Genomic DNA, 12,926 nt, shown 5'->3' on the forward strand with positions numbered 1-12,926 from the left:
AAGTAATAGAATTACCAAGGGTGCGAATGATCTGGGGCCAGGGTTTTTCCTTTCTGGGGCTCAGCTTCCAACCCCATCATTAGGAATGTCAAAAGGAAGAGTGATCAGTCCCTTTCCTGCAGGGATTATGAGATCTTGAGGACTGGAGACATAGATCCAATTAATTGTAGCACAAGGGAGGATGGTGTTAAGTGCAAAGTAGTCAAGGGCTGATAATGATGACTGCAGGTAGAAAGGCTACTAGAGTCGCATTTTCATTCCACCTGTTTTTTCTGTGAAGGCAAATGTTCTCTGACGGGGAAAGATAGAACCAAAAGCGTTAGCATGGAATTGGAGCCCATTATGACTGAAGATATGGCAAGAGGCCACTTAACTGCCTTCAATGAGTTCAGGTCACCAGACCCAGATGGACTCCATCCCAGGTTAATGAAAGAACTGCTGGATGTTATTGCCCAGCCTCTGCTGTCAGGCAGTCTTGGGAAGATCTCTGAAATTGGGGCCTGGCCCAGAGAAAGGAAAATAGCCTGATTTGTTTTTCCTAGGGAAGGACAATGAAGTCTTCCCGTTAAAGACTGGTGATGTAGACTGATTACTGGCAAGCGCTACAATACCATATTAACAGAATGAATTGAAAATAATTAGAAAGGGAAGCAGTGATGAAGAAGATCCAGCATGGGTGAGTCAAAAAGAGGTCATTCCAGATCTAACCTAATTTCCTCTTTTTCTTTTCTTTTCTTTTTTTAGCAGGATTACTATACTGTAAGATAAAATGAATCTGGGTTTCAGCAAAGCATGAAATAGAGTCTCTCATGCTGTTCTTATGTGAAACAATGAGGGATGTTGGTTGACAACAAGTTAGGCAGATTCACAATCAGCCAATGGCTAAGACTCAAAGAGTCCTCACTGCGTGATGTTGTCTAGGAAGGAAAAACTGAGTGAATTTTTGAGAGACCTCTGCTTGCCCAGTCCTATTCACCATCATTCAATCAACAAACAAATTTCCCCAAAGGCAACTAGATAGTGTCTGGAGTCAGAAAGACATATGTGGAAATTTTGCTTTATACATTTACTAGCTATTTTACCCTGGGTAAGTCATTTTATCAGTCTCTCCCTCAATTTCCCCATCTGCAAAATGAGTAAATACCTCACATGGTTGCTGTGGGGCTCCAATGAGACAACATACATACAACACTTTGCAAACATCAAAGCACTAGGTAAGTGCTAATTATGCTTACTTAACATCTTTATCCTTGACTTACAGGGGCCAATGGGTTGCTTATCAAATCTGCTGCTTTTGTAATGCTGGGAGAGGTAGCTAACGTGCTGCATGATGAAGCAACAATCCACAAAAGATATCAAAAGGATAGAATAATGGTTTGAAAGCAATAGAATGAAATTTATTAAAGGCAAATGAAAAATTTTATTCTTACTTCAAAAAAAGAACTTCACAAACCAAAGACAGAGGAGTCAACAGCTAGAATGAAGACAACTGCCCATTTGAATGGACTGAAAGGCCACAATGTGTTAATGGTGCAATATTCTAACCCCGTCTCCTTCCCATGCCCTCCCTCTCCAAAGCAACAACAACAAACAGCTCTTGTGATGTATGGCTTCTCCAATAGAGGCAACACCCAGGAAGTCCACAAAAATCCACCTCTGATGCCTCCTGGTGGTGGGAAGGTGACCCTGCATTCAGAAAGGCTTTGGAAGCTAAGGCTTCGGGGCTCATTTTTCCTAAATTAGAACGTCTTGGTAGACAGTCCCAGGGACGGATCATGTCTGATCTTCAAGGATCAACCCAACTAAGGAGAGAAAGGCTCATCACCAGCAAGTTTGCCACTGGGGAGAAGAGTATTTATTAGGCACCTACTATGTGCCAGGCACTTAACAAAGATTATCTTATTTTATTGTCACAGTAATCCCAAGAAGTATGTACTATTATTATTTCCGTTTTGCAGATGAAGAAACCGGGATAGCCGAGGTTAAGTGACTAACCCAGAATTATACTTCTAGTAAGGGTCAGAATCAGAATTTGAACTCAGGTCTCCCTGATATATCCACTACTATGAGTTCTTTGTCTATGACTATTGATAAAACAAAAGTGCAAAGGGGTCTTTAGTCCTGTGCTGCCCCCTTTGCTTCCAGGGTAAAGTAGAGAAAGTAGCTGAAAAATGGTTCTAAGAATTGCACGTTTCAAACCATCTATAAACATTAATTTAATGGTTGGTGTTCCAAATGTGAAATCTTAGTCCAACAGTGAATCGGTTGACATACTAAAGAGGAATTGAGCTGCATCAATATTGACATTCCTGCTGTAAATTAAACCTGAAGACATAAAGAAAGCTAAGTGAAAGAATGGTTCACACGTTCTCCCTGGAGAGGCAAATAAAGGAGTTGGCTGACTTGTCTTCATTGTGTGTCCAAAGGCAACAAGAAACATCATTTCGTGAGCTACTTGGTCACTTTGTCGTGTCCTGCTGGTGGTGAATCCAAGCAGAAAGGCCACAAGGAAGACCATTATAGCTTATTCACTAACAGATGTTGCCTGGAATGAAAATGGAGAGAAATTGTGTCAACAAAAAACAGCAAAGTCCTCTCAAAGAGGGCTATCCCTGGGATCTAGTGACTAATAAATCATGAGACATCACTGGGAGAATTTTGTTGTTTCAAAGATAGACCTTTATTTCAGGAAGAAGCTTGGAGTTATCAAAGGTGAACCCCAAATTTCCTCAATGCAATCGAGCATCTCTTTCCATTCAATTCTGGGTCCATCTCTTTGCACATTCTCAGTGTCTCTCCAAGATATCCATCCTGGTGGACCAGCTCTGTGGGTGCTCCATCCAAGTCTGGAGAGCAGGCATTCTTCATCCACTTTGTTTTCCATGTGTGAACTCTTTTGGGTGGTTATGGATCTTCCATAGGATGCTTTACTGTATTCCAGGGAAGTGTCTGCAGGAACAAGGGTATTCAATGACTTCTGACATACAGCATACCTAGAATAATATTGACATTGGAAATGTGTGTCCCTTTTTCCGAGGTTGGGGTGAGGGTGGGCGATTGGCAATAGTGGAAAAGGAATGGATCAAAGCCTTAAGCTAAAGGACAAGAGTTTATTGTGGAATTTCAGACATACATGAGTAGCAGGTGGTCGTGAGAAAGAGTACATGGTAGATGATGCAAGAGCACAAGGTTTGAAGCTAAAGGACATTGTTCTCCTCCTATATAACTGTGGGACTTTGGGCCAGTCATTTCCTTAGATAGTACAAAATACTCTGTAACAATAGATTGTTACAAGGCAAAAATACAAGTGATAGAGGACTAAGGGCAGGTACGTGGCCCACTGAATGGAGCACTGGACTTGGAATCAGGAAGATTCATCTTCATGAGTTCAAATCCAGCCTCAGACATTTATTTGGGTGTGACTCTGGGCAAGTCACTTAATGGTGTTTGCCTCAGTTCCTTATCTGTAAAATGGGCTAGAGAAGGAAACAGCAAACACTTCAGTATCTTTTTCAAGAAAACTCCAAATGGCATCATGAAGAATCAGATATAACTGAAACAAGCAAAAAAAAAAGTAGGCACTAATATGATTATTCCCATTTGTCAGATGAGGAAACTGGGGCTCAGAGGGGAGAACTATCATGTTTAAATAGCAATCATAGAATATAAATTTGAAAATGAAAGAGATAAGAGGAACCTTGGAAATTATGTAGTCTAACCCCTCATTTTGGTGGTGAGGAAACAGGTTCATAGAGGTAGTAACATCTCCAAGGACACTCAGCACGGTCCTTGTTGTTTTCCAATAGTAACTGAAATCGGATCTTCGTGACTCTAGGCCCATAGTTGTCCCTCACCCTACCCAGATTGTTGCAAGAAAAGTGCTTTGTAAACTCTAAACTGAGATGGAAGTCTAAGCTGCATTATGATGTGGGGCTCCTTGTGGGGGGGGGGGGGAGGGGGGCTGGAGGGCCAGTTGGATGAAGTCTGCTCCTGCCCCAATTCCCTTCTAGGTCTCTCAACTCTAGGATGTCACATCAGAGATAATTTTCCGGTACTATTAATGGGGAAGAAAGGTGCTGCTTCTGATGAGACCCCAAGCCAGGAAAGGTCTACTTGTTTTAATTAAACAGAAGTAAATTATTCATGCTGGTGGAAGATAGGGGGAGGAAATAGACACACTTATATTATAAACATTCAGAGTCCAGGATATACAAGACAGAATAATCTCAAGGGCTGCCTGGAGGACTCAAAGGGGTTACACTTGGCAAGGGGTGGGACTCCTAAGGTGATTAGTCCAGTCCTTTGCCAAATCAAAGATTCTCTTTCCTGCTGGGTATTCACATGTCCCTTTACCTCTCTGGGCCTCATCTCCCAAGGAAGAGAGGGACTGCATAATGTCTAAGGTCGGTGTCAGCTCTGACATTGTCTGAACAATGTTCAATGATTCTATCCATGCTTGATATCCCAAATTCTAGGGGCCCTCCCACCTCAGATACCATCTGATCTATGGTCTAAAATCCCTTGAAAATCTAACTGTCTATGTTCTATAGATAGGCTTATACAGCTCAGACTTTGTGATTTCTCTGTTGGATGAAAACAAAACAAAACAGAACAAAACATTTGTAAGTGCTATGTGCCTATCACGAGGGCTGTAAATACGAAAGGAAGATGATCTCTGCCCTCAAGGAGCTTACGTTCTGATGGAGAAGGCAACTCATAGAGGAGGGCTGTCTATAGAGCTTAGTGGTCCCCAGCATCCCGAGGCAAGGTAGAAGCAAGGGAGAGAGCAATGATTGGGGGAGATGGGGTCCGAGAGGGTGACAGTCGAAAGGCTTTGTGTTCCAACATCCTACTAGAAGCATTGTAGCCAACGATTCTCTGTTCAGTGAAGTTTTACGAGTGGCCGTGTCTATCCCACAGATGCAGGATTGGAAGGATCTAGGCTCATGACATTTGTGATGAGAGAGAGTCATCTAAATATCACAAAGCAGCAGGTGTTCTGTGTTCCCTCTTGTAAGGGTGGGAATAGGTTAGCATTCAACCTGGAAGGAAAAAGAGGAAGGAAGCATTGTCTGGAAGGTTGGAGGGAAGGGGGGACCCCAGTGGAAGCTGGGCAGGGTATGGGTCAGAACAGATGAAGGGTTTACGCTATCTTGTTCAGTTTGCCCTCAAATACCTGGTGGGATCTATCAGAGGGAGTGTTGGGAAGGCTTCCTACACATTGTGTGTCCTACTACATCAGTGATCAGATTGCTTTCAACTGGTATTCTATATCCAGTTTCTAACATCCCACTTGGCTCTGACATCCCATGTCCTAAGGTCCTCTGATAAACTCATAGTCTGTGTTCTATGTCATAATGTTCTTGTCAGTCTCAACTAGGATGGATGACGGAAGTTTTGCTTTAGATCCCTGAATTAAGGATGCCTAGATTTCAAATGAATGAAATGGCATTAATCAAGCTGTTACTATGTGCCAATGACTACGCTAAGCACTGAGGACGTGAATACGAAAGCAAAGACAGTCCTTGACCTTTGGGAGTTTACATTCTAGCGGGGGAGACAAAGCAGTGCACAGGGAAGGATTTGTGTGGGGTAGTATGACACATTCCATCCAGTTACAATGACAGAATTGTCCATTGTTCATAGTTCTAAGACTGGTGAGAGTAGAGAAAAACCAGTAGGAGCCTAACATCAAGGCAATTCATGAGGTGATAGAAAAGATGCCCAGACAATAAACAGTGAATGCTATAATGCATGGTGAATGGACTTTCCCCAAATGGTCATGTAGGTGAGGCAGTCACCAATTAGGACAATTTCTCCAGTGGGACAAAGTGGTTGGTGAAGCCATGGAGGAAATGACAGTCAAGTGGAGAGTGAATTTCGAGTGGTCTGATGGTACTTAAAATAGGAAATAATTTTCCTGATGGAGGGCTGGCCCAGCTCCCATCCAATACCCCTCCCCCTCTCTACAGTCTGCTTAGCAGTGGCAATTTGTGGGAAGAGAAGAGTAACACATCTCAGTATCCTGTTCCCAGCCTCATTCTTCTGAGGACACACTTCATGAAAAGCACAATTGTGAGGCAGCTACAATTTCTCTTTTCTCTCCTCCTATCATCTTCTCAGACTCTTCCAAGAATTTCTACCAAGACTCTTTCACCTCTTCTCAACCTCCTTCAATGATAATTATAATAACAGTAATTGCAATTTAAAGTTCATAGTATCATATCACACATGTAGAGCTGGAAGGGATATTGAAAGACTATCTAATCCAATCTTCTCATCTTCAGATGAGGAAATTGGAGCTGAGAGAATGTAAGTGACTCCTCCAGGGCATAAGTAGCAAATATCAGAGGGGGAATCTGGACCCAGGTTCTCTGATTTCAGAACCAGAGCTTTCTACACTGGGACACACTACCTCTGCAAAGTCTTTCTCTCCCAATACCCCTGAGAAGGAGACAGTATAACATTAACATCCTTTTACAGATAAGGAAACTCAGACTTGGGGAGATTCAGTGACTTCCCTCAGCAGTGTGGTATGTTGTGTCATGGACAGCCATACACTTGAAGCCTGAAAAAACAAATCTGAGAATTGTAGCATTTGAGGTTTAGAAGGAGCCTCAGTGACCATTCACATTCAACTTGGATGTGAAAAGAATGTCCACACTAACAGTCACCAAGGAGTCTACCAGCATGTGCTTGATGACCTCCAAGAGAAGATAACTTCTATTTCCAAGAGCAGTCCATTTCCTTTGGGGAAAGCTGTCATTGCTAGGAAGCGTGTCTTAAAATGGAATTGAAATTGACTTCTTTGTAACTTTCGTCCATTGCTCATGGGTCCTTCCACTGACCTCAAATAGGGCAAGTCTAATCCTTCATTAATGGGATATCCCTTCATATACTCCAAGACAGTTCCCATCCCCCTCCTGAGTCTCATTTCTGGGCTTAACATGTCCAGTCCCTTCAAAGGACTCAAAACCCTTCCCCATCTCGGTTGCCTTCCTGTGGAGACTCCAAATGAACATCTTTCTTAAATCATGGTGCCCACCATGTTGCCAAAAATATATGATCAGAGTAGAGGCTGATCACCTCTGCATTCCTGGAAGTTCTGGCTCTTGAAAATGCTGCAGTAGCTTTTATTTTATTTTTGAGTGAGGGTGAGGGGGTTGGGGGTAGGAGGTGGCACTGTCATTCGGTGACTTTCACTGAGCTCACAATGCACCAAACTATCGGATCTTTTTCAGAACAACTACTCTGTATCCCTGTCTTCTCCTGCCCATCTTACACTGGCATCAATGTTTTCTTATACCCAAGTACAAGACTTTACATTTATTCCTACTGAATTTCCTCTCATTAGAGTCAGCACAGAGTTCTTGCCTATCAAGATCCTTTTAAATCCTGACTCTGACATCCACTGTGTTATTTATCCCTACCAATTTGGTGTCACCTACAAGTTTGATGACAGTAGCATCAATGTGTTTATTTAAATCACTGATAAAAATGATAAACAGCACAGGGCCAACCACACATTGTAGCTTTGCTATTTACTGCCCACCTGACCTTAGGCCGAGCTGTAAAGGATAAGGGAGGACTAAAATGTCTAGTGTGAGGGTGCGCCAATCCCTCTGCAGGGCTGCTTATCCAGGTTTGGGATCCACCTATCATGCAATTCTCACCTGTGGCTCCAAGAAGCAGTAGCATTTGTAGTGGCCACACCCCAGTAAAACCAACTGGGCAGATAGCTAAACCAGGTTGAGGGTAACTAACAAGCCTCAAACCCATCAGGTGAGTTAGGGGGATGTCTGCTCCAAGCATGTAAGTGTGTGAAGACTTCCCTTGGTGGAATGGGTTCCAGTGACCGTGAAGGTGGCTGAAGCAGGTGCTTAGAACATGGTCAAATGTAGAAGACACCGAGGCCATCCACTGCATCCTGGGCGATTACCAGTCACCCTGCCTTTTATCCTGCCACTGAACTTTGATGACTCTTGAAGAGAGTATGAGTCTGATGACTTTGTGCAATTTGACCTCACTTAAATCCAATTCAAGCCCAAGTCAAGACATCACCATATCATTGGTCTTCTTTCAAAGTGAAGGTCAAACAACAATGACCTTAGATGGGTTTTCCCTCCACTCTGTACCTCTTTCTCTGTCTCTATAAAATGAGGGGTTTGTATTTAATAACTTCTAGGCTCCCTTCCAGTTGTAAATCTATGTTCCTATGACTTACATTCACACAGAAGGAAGAAAGAAAGAAAGAAAAGAAGGAAGGAAGGAAAGGGGGGAAGGAAGAAACAGGCATTTATTCAACACATACTATGTGCCAGGCACAGTGTTCAACATGTTACAAATACTTTATCCTCACAACTCTGGAAATTAGTAAGTACTGTTACCATCTTGACTGGAAATGTATACTTCTAAGACGTGAGCTAACTCATTTTAGGAAGGTTATTGCTTCCAGTACTATTTGCCCTTTGACAGGGTGACCAGAAGGCAAAACATCCCATAATGAGCCAAACAAATGAAATTCCAGTGAGGGAGGGGCCAGATGAGAACATAAGGGCCAGCCTTTTGGTTGGTATTGACGGTTTCATCCTCAAATATAATGCAATGATCACCCAATCGTAATATCAGGTGGGGTAAGAGGGTGGACCTGCAGCCTGGCAGGCATCGGACAGAGACAGTGACAGATGCAGGCCACCTAGGGGAGCAGGCTAAACACTTTAACTCCTCTCTCTGAGACCCTGTCAGAGGTCATGTAGTGCCGAGTAGGTGCCAATCTACTTGGAGTTGTCTATCCTAACGAGGCCACTAGATGGCAGTGCACTGGCTAGAACACTGGGTCTGGCGTGAAGAAGACCTGAGTTTCAATCTAGCCTCAGACACCTACTGTGTATGTGGCCCTGGGCAAGTCACTTCACCTCTGTCTCCCTCAGTTTCTTCAACTGTAAAGTAGGGATAATAACAGTACCCACCTCCCAAGATTGTACTGGTTTCCTTCCTTCCAATGAAATCACATATTTAGCGTAAAACAAAACAAAACAAAACAAAACAAAAAACCAATGTGCTAAGCCCTCTATGAGGTATTAAGGGTGCAAAGACAAAAATAAAATGCCCTCTGCGGCCAAGGAGCTGATAACCTCCTCGCATCTTCTACAGAATTGTGCATGGTTTTAAAATAGACATGGGAGACATCTTCCCGAAGCAAGGACTTTAAGGACTGAATCTTGTCCCTCCAAGTCAAAAGTTTTATTTTCTTTTACACACCAGGATGTTGCATATCTCTCAGTTAATCATGTGGCTGTGGAGGTGTGCTAGGCTCTAGCAAATCTTCTTCAAAAGCCTGGTTATTTCCCATGCATTCATCAGAGTCTCTCTTTAAATGTGTAGACTATCCTCACTGAGATCTTACAGAGATGAGAAAGTGGGCGTGTGGACACAACAATTGATTAATTGATTTTATTATACTGTAGGGTTTATGAAGCGCTCATGGAAGTCAGGTGTCATGGGAAGCTAAGAGGATTAGGGGAAGGGAAGGGAAGGAAGGGGAGGAAGGCGGTAGATTTAGAAGCAGTCTACCGTCCCAGGACACTGATTCAAAGGAGGCCTCTAAGGAATCTGGAATAATGGTGAAGTCTCACGTTAAATAAAGCTTCGAGGCTTGCAAAGCATTTTACACGTCGTATCTCTTTTGATCTTCAAGAGTACCTCTGTGAGACAGATGCTATTGTTATCCCCGTTTTAAAGTTGAGGACATTGAAGCTTAGCGAGATAAAGGCACTTGACCAAGTTTACACAGTAAATATCTGAAGCGGAAGGTCAAGAATTCAGGGCCTTCCTTAAAGATAATGCTGTTGCTGTTTGCTCTTTGTTTTCAAAGACGACCCACAGCAGGAAAGTGATGCCGTGACTGGCAAGTGAATTGGATTTAAGAGAGGGAGGGCTGTGTGTGGTGTCCAGAGGGAAGAATTGGAACCCAAATCAGTGCAAGTTATAAAGGAATTAAATTTTCTCTACATGCAGGGAATAACTTTGTAACCATCAGAACAGTCCCTAATTGGGACAAGTTGCATCAGAAAGTAACAACTATCATTTCTTTTCTTTTCTTTTCTTTTTTTAAAGGCAATTGGGGTTAAGTGACTTGCCCAGGGTCACATAGCTACTAAGTGTCTGAGGTCAAATTTGAACTCAGGTCCTCCTGAATCCAGGGGTGCTCTATCCACTACGCCATCTAGCTACCCCACAGCTATCATTTCTTAAGCACCTACTATGTGCCAGGCATTATACTAAGCCCTTTACAAATATCGTTTCATGAGATCCTGACAACAATCTTAGCAGGTAGGTATCATCATCCTCATTTTACAGATGAAGGAACTGAGACGAACAGAAGCAAAGTGACTAGTTCACTGTCTAGATATGTCTAAGGCTGAATTTGAACTCAAGTGTCCCTGACTCCATGGTACCCATGGTGCCACCTAGCTGCCATTGTACCACGCTCCATGTCACTCACTGGAGACGCGGATGCAAAGACCCATGGATTGGCAGAAGAGAGATTCCTGCTGCAGAAGAGGTTGGATGAGATTCCCTCTGAGGTTGCTTCCCATTCTGAGGTCTATAGTCACGCTCTATCAGGGTTTCCATGCGCTCCACTGTCAAATTGTTATGGTGTCTCTTGGTCACGTTCTTCAGCCTTTTTTTCATCTAATTCAATGCCTCTAGACTGTCTAAAATTAGAGAGGTCCTTTAGTCTGGCCCCTTCCTTTGATACATGACCACCCAAGGCCCTGAATGGGAAAATGGTTTGTCCAAAGCCTCACAGACAATGAGATATCCAGGCAGCTCCTCCAACTCCATATTCATCCCTCTTTTCACCACATTGCACTCTTCCCTTCCCTGCTAGTAAATTTCTGGCCAAAGCTCAAATGCCACCCCCTGTTCCTGCATGTCGGTAAGAACACTAGCCTCACCCCAGCCCTAAGTCGCACAGCACCGTGTACCCCTCTCTGTCAGATCGGAGCTTCTTTGGGGTGTGGCCTATACCTGCTTTTACATTTGGGTCCTCAGGGTTCGACACTGGTGCCTGCCACATAAATGCTCCTGGTTTGATTGATTCATTGATCATTCTCTCATCTTTTGTCTATCATCACCACGATAAGGGCTCTAGGCCAGGCCCTGGGTTTCATCTCGCCTTGTATGTTATCCTAGGTGGCACTGTGGATAGAGCACCAGGCGTGAAGTCAGGAAGGCCTGAGTTGAAATCCAAAATCAGACACTACGTGACCCTGGGCCAGTCACTTAACCTCTATTTGCCTCAATTTCCTCATCTGTAAAATGGGGATAATAACAGCACCTACCTCCAAAGGTTGCTGTGAAGCTCAAATGAGATAATAACTGTAAAGTGTTTAGCACAGGGCCCGGCATATTAGCTATCATTTTTGTTCTTATTATTACCCAACACTTGATTTTGCATTCAGGAGGCATTTAACCCCTTCGAGCCGAATTGCATTAAACTTGAAACTTCCATGGCACTTCTCCCTCCCCCATTTCTTACCCCCTCCTCCTACTGGAACTTAAGGGGCAGGTGTGTGTGGGGGGGGGTGAGGATGCAGCAGGAGATTATGAGATCTGAGATGCCCAGGAGGTTAAAAGAGCAAACGTGCATGGAACACACAAAATCTAGAAGAGCGGAAAGCTGACTTTGGGGTTGGGGTAGAGAGAGGGTAAGAACCATGGGCTTGGAGCCACAAGGCCTCCATCTCTGCAGCAGTTCGGAGTGACCCAGCCCTGCTGCTGAAACGCCAGCTTCCTGACTCTGAGCAAGCTTGCTCTCTTTCCTAAGCCTCGATTTTCTCCTGTGTAAAATGGGGATGAGAAGCCGGGCTTTACGATCTTTACATAGTTGTAGGAGGGAGAAGAATGGGATGTAGGTATTATTATCACTCCGGGAGAAGGACAGAGATCGCGGAAAACAAGGCCGAAGGCCCCCCAAACCGTGTTTAGGATGAACCCTCGACACCACCCTCCCCACCTCCCAGCCCCCGCCGCCTGACCCGCACCCACACTGGCTAGCCCCCCGTGGCTAGGGAAGCGGGGCGGGGAGGGAGAAATGGTGGTGGCGGCGGGGGGGGCGGGGGGGAGACGTCTGGGGGCTTCTCCCTGCTCCTGCACCCCGCCCCCGCCTGGGTAGCATGTTCCCTGGGGGAGGGGGCTGGGCGACTCGAGCTCCTGGGTCCAGCCTCTGGCTGCGGTGCGTGCGGCCGTCTCTGTCGCCATCCACAGGCTTGGCCGACGCTCGGCTCCCGCTGCCTGGTCTCCTCCCTCCCCCGCCCCTCCTCCTCCTTCTCCTCCCCCGGCATCCCCATCCCCATCCCCATCGCCATCCCCGCTCCTCCAGCAAGGGAGGGGAGGCAGGAGCTTCTGGCCTGCCCCGACGCCCCCAGCCCAAGAAAAGCCCGTCTGGAGCCGGGTCCGAGCATCCTCCCTCCCCCTCCCGCCGAGGGGCGGGCCCAGGGAGGAGGGAGGAGGGAGGAGCGCCGGAGCCCGCCCCCGCCCCCTCGGCCCGGCCCCGCCGCCGCCTCCTCTCTCGGCTCCCCGGCTCCCGCGCCCCGCTCCTCCGCGCCACAGCCAGGGACGCTCCGCCAGCCCCCCGGGGCTCCGCAGCCTCCGCAGCTGCCAACTTCTCTTCCTGCCCCTCCATAGCCAAGTGGCGGCCGCGTCTCTACGGTCCCCCCGCCCCCCCCAGGCCCGCCGCCTCTGCATCCCTCCCCGCACAGCTCGGGGAAGCCCGCTGCGGGGCCGTCCTCCCTCTTCTCCCGCGCCCCTTTCCTCTCGCGGGGCCGGGGACTGGAGAGCCGCTTGTCCGAGGGCACGCTTGGGGATCCTTCCAGCGAGCCGCCTCAGCAGTCTGGGGGCGGGGCGGGCGCGGAGGGGGC

The sequence above is a fragment of the Vombatus ursinus genome, unplaced genomic scaffold (genome assembly GCF_900497805.2).
Source record: "Vombatus ursinus unplaced genomic scaffold, bare-nosed wombat genome assembly UNPS02010394.1, whole genome shotgun sequence".
In the NCBI taxonomy this organism is placed as follows: Eukaryota; Metazoa; Chordata; class Mammalia; order Diprotodontia; family Vombatidae; genus Vombatus; species Vombatus ursinus.